At 37.4% G+C, this 10,568-nt stretch overlaps 1 long non-coding RNA gene across 1 annotated transcript; it reads right to left on the bottom strand.

Moving 5' to 3' along the window:
- Positions 1-360: 360 nt before the first annotated feature.
- LOC142166889 (uncharacterized) lies at positions 361-7,186 on the bottom strand. The gene is made up of 3 exons (XR_012697342.1): positions 6,905-7,186; positions 2,826-6,391; positions 361-2,481 (listed from the first exon to the last, which is right to left on the bottom strand). It is a non-coding gene; the product is annotated as an uncharacterized LOC142166889 (long non-coding RNA).
- Positions 7,187-10,568: the final 3,382 nt, after the last annotated feature.

The raw sequence follows: 10,568 nt of genomic DNA, 5'->3' as shown, positions 1-10,568 counted from the left end.
ACTGAAGACAGGCCATCGGGGGTGTAAACTGTGGAAACCATAAAACTTAGAAGTATGCATGCTTTATGGAAGGTTAAGCCACTCATGGAGATTATGCATTAGATATAATAAAATATTACTTAGCCACTCTTTGGGGCATATCATCTGTATCGTGCCCGTCCTCGTAGAGGACTTAGTAAAGTTTATTTTATTATCACATCGTACTCGGCCTCAGAGGATCTATCACGACCCCAATTTCTCTCCGTAGGATGTCATGATGGCACCTAGTCTTAGGGACTAGGTAAGCCTAACAATTACTTAATTAATGGAAAACTCAACAAAAAACTATTAAACATGAAACATAAATTTCTATACAAGCCAACAATCCCAAAACCGGTAGTACAAGTCATAAGCTCTACTGAGTTTACTAAAAAATCTCTAAGTACAACTGTTCCGGAATAGAAATAAACAGTACAAAGTAAAATTCAGAAGGTAACTCCGAGGCCTGCGAACGCGACAACAGGTATACCTTAAGTCTCCACAGCAATGCCCGATCAACTAGCTAATGATCAACAGCTCCGAGTACCTAGATTTGCAGAAAAATATGCAAAAAGCGTAGCATGAGTACACCACGACGGTACCTAGTAAGTATCAAGACTAACCTCGGTGGAGTAGTGACGAGGGACAGTCAAGACACCTACTGGACTTAATAACCTGTATAAGTATATATGTGAAACTAACAAGGAACAATATCATTATAAAGCTAAGCATGGTAGAAATAACAAAACAATACTCATAATAGGGAACTAGTGATAACAATTAGCAACAGGGAACAAACAGGTAGTACGCCGTAGAGTAAGCTGAACACAATTTAAGTTCGGATAAACTAAATAAAGGAAAGCAAGTAACAACTCAACAAGAACAACCGCTTTCACACAAGATTTATTCAAGAATTTCCCGAGGTACCAAACCTCATAATCACAAATCACGGTTCCCAAATCACGAACCCAAATCGCTTGGCATATTGTGCCCATATTACAAATTTCAACCGTACGGATAACTCACGTGCCAATACCATTAATACCCTGTATCTGCACAGACAACTAACGTGCCAGTAATAACAATAACCTATAACTGCAAGAATAGCTCACGTGCCAATAGTACAACTCTCACACAGAATGCAAGTATACGAGAATATGTGTAAATGATCAATAGACATCATGGTTCATCTTCGCAAACTGATATGGGTGATTAATTACGTGTATGCTTGTGTAAGTGTTCTACCACAACTCGAGTCAATATGTAAGAGTAGAGACAACGAATGGCACATAGGAAACAACATAACAAAATGTAAAATGCATACCTCACACAAGGTAGGAACACCACTACACAAATATTATCAATAACAAGGCCCCCAGGCCATCACAAGTCATCACAAATCATCCCGAACATAGCCCACCTTGTCTCGCCATGTGTGCAATAATAAAGTAAATACCCGACATGTCTCACCGCACGCGCATAATAATAATCCCACATTGTCTTGCCACATGCGCAAACCCACATATATAGCCCGCCTTGTCACGCTGCATGTGCAAATATCAATAACAACAATAGCACGGATAACTCACGTGCGAACACCCCGACACTCCTCTCAACAATATCACGTGTGCCAAAACATAACAATACAATATAAGGTCTTTCACCACATGTGCCCATATATCACAACTTTTACTCAAAAATATTTCAATACCATAACCACCCATAGCCCTTGGCTCAACAACACTGAATACAATATCAACAACAACAATAATACGAGAGTACGACAAGTAAATTAACACAAGAACTTCAGAACACAAAGAAACGGAAGAACAAGTTCACAAAGAAGACACAACAAAGAATAATGGTCTCAACAAGAATAACTCAACAAGGGGAGTGATAATGTGCAACAATGATTCCACATAGGTACAACTCGACGATAAGAGAGATAACATGGATCAATGATTCCAAATAAGGATAAGTCGACAATAAAAGGGGTAACAAGACTTCAATTAACGTTAAGCAATTACGGAAAAGACAACATGACTTCAATTAAGGTTAAGCAATTACGGAAAAGACAACATGACGATAAAAGAGGCAACAACTTCAATTAAGGCACATAAGAGTTTAATTGGCAACAAGGGTAGAACATAAATCAATCAATTCCAAATAAGACACGTAAGGTTAAATTTAGTAAATAGAGGATTTGACATGATAAGACAACTTCATTTTTAATTGAGCAAAATAACCTAAGAGCCTACAACGGTCAAGTTCCCACAAATAAGCCTGAGTACGTACTCGTCACCTCATGTACACGGCCTTCACATGACACAATTAGCACAAGTGACTCAAATCCTTAGGGGTAGTTCCCACACAAAAGGTTAGGCAAGATACTTACCTCAAAGAAGCTAGACCAATACTCTAAAATGACCTTCTTGTGTGAAATAACCTTCGGGCGGCTCAAATCTAGCCAAAATAACTTCATCTCATCAATAAAAACCATAGGAAATAAATCCGGATAATAAAGCTTCAATCTTTAACAAAAACTAAAAAGTCAACCCAAAAAGTCAACCCCAGACTTATACCTTGGAACCCGATAAAATTCACAAAATCCGAATACCCCTTCCGATACGAGTCTAACCATACCAAATTTATCAATTTCCGATATCAATTCGTCCTTTAAAACATCATTTTGTATTTTTGAAAGTTTTCACAAAATTCCCATTTCCCCCCACTCAAACCACTAATTTAATGATAAAAATAAAGATGGAATCATGAAATATAATCAATTCCGGGTGAAGAACACTTACCCCAATCCAACACGCGAAGAACCCCTCAAAGAATCGCTCAATTTTGAGGTCTCTAGCTCAAAAGATGATAAATGGAACAAAACCCCCGACTTGGGAATTAATATATGTTGCCCAGGTATTTGCACATTGCGATCGCGAAAATACACATGCGATCGCGAGGAAGAAACAATGACTGCCCCAAAAATGCACTACGCGATCGTGAAGAAGAAATGACATTGCCCCACAAAAAGGTACCACACAAACGTGGAAGAAGAAATGCGAACGCGGTTCATCACTGCCTCAAAGTACGCGACCGCGTACATAGCTATGCGAACGCAAAGAACAAAGTGTCGGCCTCCCCAGTAGGGTCAACACTACGCGAACACGGAAGAGCAAATGCGAACGGAAGAAGCAACACTCATACGCACACGCACACGCACACGATCGCGGACAAAACAATGCGAACGCGAAAAGGAAAAAGGACCAGCCACCAAACAGCCTTCGTGATCGCGGCTGTACCTTTGCGATCGCAAAGAAGAACATCAGACACCAGCAATCGGCATTCCAAAATCGGAGAAAATGGCCCGTTGCCCATCCGAAACGCACCCGAGGCCCCAGGGACCCCGTCAAAACATACCAACAAGTTCCATAACATAACGCGGACTAACTCGAGGCCTCAAATCATAACAAACAATGTCAAAACTACGAATCGCACCTCAAATCAAACTTAATGAACTTTGAATCTTCCAAATTTCAAAACTCGTGCCGAAACATATCAAATCAAATCAAATCGAAATGACGTCAAATTTTCCATGCAAGTCCTAAATGACATAACGGAGCTCATACAACTCTCGGAATCTCAATCTGAGCCCTAATACCACAAAGTCAACTCTCGGTCAAACCTCTCAACTCTCCAAACTTTCATTTTTTCAACTTTTGCCGATTCAAGCCAAAATCAACTACGGACCTCCAAATCACTATCCGGACACAATTCTAGGTCCAAAATTACCCTACGGAACTATCAGAACCATCAAAACTCTATTCCGGAGTCATTTACACACAAGTCATCATCCAGTCAACCTTTTCAACTTAAGCTTCCAACCTTGGGACTAAGTATCCCAACTTATTTCGAAACATCTCCGGAACTAAACTAACTACCCCGGCAAGTTACATATCAAAAATTGAGCATAAAATAGGCAGTAGATGGGTGAACGGGGCTACAACACTCAAAATGACCGACCGGGTCGTTACAGGATCTCGTTTGTACCCGATCTCAACAAAACTCGGGGTACCCGATCTCAAAAGGACTCGGTCTTACCCGACCACACAAGGGTTTGGTAATTTTTCATATCACATCACTCCGTACATGGACTCATAGAGAACTCGGTTGTACCCGACGACACAAGAGCTTGGTAGCATCTCACATCATACCCAACCGATCAGTGATTGCACAATAGGTGTCGTACCCTGCCGTCTATAACGCGGCTCAGTAAAGTAAAATAGTTACATATGCATATAAGTGCAATGCATGGTTGTTTTCAAGAGACACTAAGATTTTACTCAAACGAATTAGAATCATGTTTTTTGATCGCAAGACACTATCTGGGAACATCTCAAACTTTAAAGGGAAGTCACCGGTAAGAATGTACAAGAATAGGGATATCATTATTGAGAAGGGATTAGAGAAAACCAATTTTCAACATAGAAATTCTTCAGAGGGAGAGAAACTTACACCAAATCATTCCAAGAAAGATAGTCGCCTTACATACCATATTGCAGAACTAGCTACGCTTCTATGATGGTTACTCTGCTTCCAACGAATCTTCAAGATTAATATAACGAGATAATAGATATTCTAGTGACGATTTCAAGCTCCTTCACACTAGATCCTATTAGATTCACTTTCGACTGCCTTAGACTGTTTTGGAAATTCTAAAGGGGGTTTGAGAGTATTTTGGAAGAACTAATGTTGGTAACACACCCTAGAATGAAAGAGAAAGATTTACACTGCCTTTATATATCCCACAAACATCTAGGAAACTCTGCTGCTGACACATGAAAAATGGGTCACCCCGCCCCGGTCGCAGCACCCAGTGAGATAGCTGGCGCAAGCCAAATGAAACGTGTATTCCCATTCTGCCCTCATACGCGTCGTCGGCCAATTGGCCACGCTAGAAGCCAAGCTTATCAATGTGTAGGATATAGCAATACATGGATTATATATGGATTTAAATATGAAATTTTGTAGAAATTGTGGAATTTTTGAAGGAAACCTAGAAATGGTAGTTTTCGATTTTGCCTAAGAAATTGGACATGGAATTGAGAATAAATTATATATTTGAGTTTGTGGTGCTATGGGTAATATTTATCTTCGAGAAGTTTTGGAATTCGGACACGTGGGACCGGGAGGTTGACTTTGTTGACTTTTCGTGTGAAGTTGGGAATTATTTTTAATTGTTAAACTATGAGTCTTTGAGTATATTATGATTGGTTTGCATGTTCTTTGATGAGTTTCGGATCATTTGGCATTGGTTTGAGGCTTTAGCGATGCGTTGGAGCCGGTTATCGAATTTTGAAGCGAGGTAAGTCTTGTGTCTAACCTTGTGAGGGAGAATTAATCTTGTAGGTGCTATATTCATTATGTGCTATATGTTATAGGAGCTATGCACGTATGAGGTGACGAGTGTCCGTGCGTATGCTATATTATTGATCATGTCCGGGTAGACTTAGAGTCACGCCATGTTTTAACTGTATTACTTGAGTTATCCTTGCATGTTTAGTTGCTTTGATTTATATTTTAGCGTGAGACTAGACTCATATAAAGTATCAGACTTGCTATTTTAGATACTTGACGAGCTACTTGATTAGCCATAGAAATTATACTTCCCTTACGGATTCTCCCGTGTTGTGTGTATTCGTAGAAAGGTTTACTTGAATTTCATAATTCACACGTATATTCGTAAGTGGGGCCAGTGACCCGTTAAAGTTTCATATTCTTATGGGATCGGGCTGAACGCCTCAACAGTACTTTTATGGGATTGGGTTGTTCACCTCGACAGTATCATGTATCATATTCTTATGGGATCATATCGTTCGCCTTGGCAGTTCTATGAAACACTCTTATGGGATCGGGCCGTTTGCCTCAACAGAATTGTGCGTAATAATTGATAAGGATTCAATGTACTTATGAGTCTTCCTGACTTGAGATGTGACCTTTATTTGGTGTTGACCATTATGAATTCTATTCGAGGTAGTATCTGGTTATTGAGGACTCCGTATTTACTCTTCTATTGAGAATCGTATTATGTATATACACTTGCTCTCACTGTTTTACTTGCCATGCTACGTACCTCTTTATATTTATTATACTTGATTTACTGGACCAAGTAAGTGTCGATGTCGACTCCTCGTCACTTCTTCTTCGGGGTTATGCTAGGTGCTTACTGGGTATGCATTGATTTACATACTCATACTACACTTCTACACTGGTTGTGCAGGTATTGAGACGGGTACATTTGGTGGTCTTCTTGGCATAGATGCGCAGCTGCTGAGGAGACTTTGTGGTGAGCTGCATTCCATGTTACGACCTGCAACATGGAGTCCCCATCTTATTCATTTACTATATCCTATTCCAGACAGATGATGTATTAGTATTGTACTTCCTAGTAGATGCTCATGCACTTGTAACATCGGGTTTTGGGGGTTTCTAGTGAATGTCCACAGTTGTACCAATTATTATTATCACTTTATTTTATGTATTACTCATACTCAGTATTTTGGTAAAGAAATACATATGTTTTCAGGTGTTCTATATTAAATTTTAATTATTTAATAAAATTTCTGGTTTTAAAAGTTAAAATGGATAATTGATTTGGGGATTCACGTGTTGGCTTGTCTAACAGTATCGTTGGACACCATCATGTCCTATTATAAAATTTGGATCGTGACAAAAATTAAAGTCACGGAAGCAATAGATAAAGAAAAATAGTGAGAAGATTATGAATTATAGAAATATTCTGGATATGGTAAAGAAAACAACAATAAGTAGACTAAAACTCAAACAATAATGGGAAAAAATTGTAAGAAATAAAAGATCTTACGCATGCTGCCTTTATCTGGCAAGCGATTTGCCTCGTGGCGGTGTATAGTGGTAGAACTAGCAACAACTGATCGGCACCGGTGATGAGATGGTGGTCGGCATCGGTGACGAGATGTTGGTGTGATAGATGAAGGGAGAGAGTTTGGGAGAAAAGTGGAGAGGCAGAGACAAGAGAGAGAAAGGAGAGAAGAGATAGAGAAAAGGGCAGTCTTACCTAGTCGTCGGAGATGGAGTTTCTGGTGGAGGACGCAGCATTGACAGAAAGAAAGAAATGTTAGATATGAGGGGGGAGGGGGAGGGGGGGGGGGAGAGGGAGATAAACAGAAAAGAGAGAATAAACAGAAAAGTGATAGTAATACATCTTTAAATGGAGTTGTAGGTTCAAAATTATAAATCTCTACTATTAATTTCACTTCACCTCTCATAATCTTTTAGGATAGGAAAATAATAACTCCTCACCTTTTGAGTAGTGGTGGAGCCAAAATTTCACTAAGAATAATGAAATATACAAAATTAAATACATCAAAAACTTAAGATGTATATATAGTATAGTATATATATATATATATATATATATATATATATATATATATATATATATATATATACACACACAAAATAATAACTTTTATCTAGCAACAGGGGGTGTCCGACACCCCTTAATTGAATGTGTCTCCTCCACTATTTTTGAGTAAAAATGAGAACGACCCATAAGTCAATCCAAAAAATAAAAAAATCCTTGTCGGAATTTACAAAATATCATTACTATCCCTTTTTTATGATTAATTATTTTCATTCAAAGAGAAACATCTGAAAAATGCATGTTATTACACTACTAACATAAACCCAATCAAATACTCCATAAGATCATATGTATAATGTATGCAAAGTTAAAACTTATTAGCAAAGGAAAAAAAAGCACAAAAGCTAATCAAGAAAAATATTTGAACAACCTTTTTGTCTGGTAAGATTTTGCATTTTAGTTTGTGTTGTCCAATCTCATAGTACTACTGCACTAATGAGGATTATTTTTTTTTAAAAAAAAGTTTCAAAGAATGGAAGTTTTATTTGATGAGGAGAAAAAGTTATAGATTAATATCCCCTTCAAATAAAAATCAACAAATGTATACTTTGAAACTCAAGTAAAGTTGATGATGTAAGAGAATGCCTATACATGATGACGGGGGCGGATTTAGGGGCGCAAGGGTGTTCATCCGAACCCCCTTGTCGGAAAATTATACTGTTTATATAGAGATAATTTTTGTTTTATGTATATATATAATATGTTGAACACCCTTGACACAAGTCAACAACTTGGCTTAGTGGTCAAAGGGGCTCACATTTTCCAAAAGGTCGCAGGTTTAATACCCGGCAGTTGCAATCCAATTCTTTTCACTTCACATGCTTTTTTTTAAAAACAAAACTAAACAACGTCGTTTCTATTCATCTCTTTTAATATGTTTTCCCCCAAAAACGTAACTGATTTTGGTTAAAAAATCCCTAAATCACTCTCTCTTTTCGTTGCCTCACTCCACAGCCCCCCCTCTCTCTTCGATCCCTCTCGCTCGTTGGCACTGCTCCGCCACTGCTCTCCGTTGCCTCGATGCCCCTGTAGCCGGCGTTTCTTCTGAGTTTTGTCATGGTATTGGCATCCCATTCCCAGGTAAATTTTAGAAGTTTATTAATGTTTTATTGTTGAAAATATTAACACAGAACCTTCTCATTAGAAATATTAAACATAGAACCTTCTCATTAGACTTAATGATGAAAAAGATAAAACCTAAAATCGAAAAGAAAGAGAGTTTATGGTTGTCAATTGTGATGATTTAATTGTTCATACTAGTGGTGCTTGCTGCTTGTCCGTTAGGACGCCTTAAATTCTTTAGCAAACAAGTATAAATATCTTAGGCATCACAAAATGAAAAATGATTTGCAAAAAAGTTTATATACTGATTGATTTACCTATGGATTAGGAACATTTTGGATGTGCCGACGGACTCTAAAATCTTTTTTATCTGCATCTGTAAAGTGGCCTTTCTGCAAATTATAATGGAGGTGTAATTTCTAGTTCAAAGTGTTAAGAGAGTTCTTCAATCTGCTGTCGATTTGCATTAGAATTGATGCCACATGATGTATAGAGTTCTTTTCTTTACTGTGCATCAATATTATTGCATTGGAAAACAAATGCCCAATATTCAGATTGTCTATCACATTGGAAAACAAATTCCCAATCTGGACATCCTAGCCATTTGTTAAAGAATTATGAGAAAGTCTACACTAAACTAATTCTTCTTTAAGCTTAATCCAATACAACATTATATATTAATTTTTCTAACTACATTCCTACTTTATAATCCAGTCTCAAAATTCTGTGAAGAGATATTTTACCAAAGCACCAAAACCAAATTTGGCATCTCATTCTCAACCTATCCAGGAAGAGAATATCAACCATTTAGAAGTACCATCTTCTGATGAATTTGATTTGGATTCTTTAAAGTTTGACCGGGAGAAAGAACTCAAAACTTGAACTTCCATCCAAATCATCGTGATGTTATTAGAAGAGAATACCTTCGACAAGGTCCTTGTCAACCTCGGCTTCATAACTTTCCTAAAACAAATTTTTCTGAATTAGTGTGTCGATTTAATCCTAAATGGTTTGATGATGAATATCATGATTGGTTGGAGTACAATGTAAGTAAAGATGCAGCTTATTGTTTGTATTGTTATCTATTTAAAGATAATAATATTCATCAAGATGGAGGTGATGTATTTTCAAGTATAGGGTATAAGAGTTGGCATAAAAAGAAAAGTTTTGATAAACATGGGTCGAGTAGCATTCACAATGAGTCAAAAAAGAAATTCCATGATTTGCGGCAACAACGGTCTATTCAATCTTCATTTGAGAGACAATCTAGTCAACTTAAACATGAGTATTTGATCCGCTTAACTGCTTCAGTTAATGTAGTAAGGCTTCTTATAACTCAAAGATTAGCATTTCGAGGTCATGATGAATCTAAGTCTTCACTTAGTAGGGGTAATTTTCTTCAAATTCTTTCATGGTATGCAAAAGTGTGTGATAATGTTCGTGATTATGTACTGGAACATGCTCCTCAAAATGATCAAATGACTTCTCCAATGATTCAGAAAGACATTGTTACTGCATGTAAGATAGAAACAACTAAAGCTATAATTGAGGAACTAAATGGTGATTACTTTGCATTGCTAGTTGATGAATCTTTTGATACGTCCCGCAAGGAGCAAATGGCTATTGTCTTACGGTATGTTGATAGAATGGGATTTGTGATGGAGTGACTTATTGATGTTGTTCATGTTCAAAATACTAGTGCTTCATATTTGAAGAGTGCAATTATTAATTTACTTGCTCAACTCTCCTTAAGTCTATCATATGCAGTGGCGGAGGCAGGATATTTGCGAAGGGGGTTCAAAAATTTTAAAAATCAAATACACAGTGAAGCTAGCCAAAAACAAAAAAGATGCTAACAGATTTTGTTAATAAAAAGAGAAGTTCTCAACACAAAGATAGTGTTAAGATAAACAGATCATAGTAACAAGACTTTCAAAAGAGAAAATACAAAAACAAGTCTTGTGTTAGTTATAAGGACCTAATGACTAATGAGATCAACAAAAAATAACTAAGTACATTA

Source organism: Nicotiana tabacum, chromosome 12 (genome assembly GCF_000715075.1).
Source record: "Nicotiana tabacum cultivar K326 chromosome 12, ASM71507v2, whole genome shotgun sequence".
NCBI classification, from domain to species: Eukaryota; Viridiplantae; Streptophyta; class Magnoliopsida; order Solanales; family Solanaceae; genus Nicotiana; species Nicotiana tabacum.
Note: the sequence above shows the minus strand (reverse complement) of the source record. Positions and strands in the feature narration are given on the sequence as shown.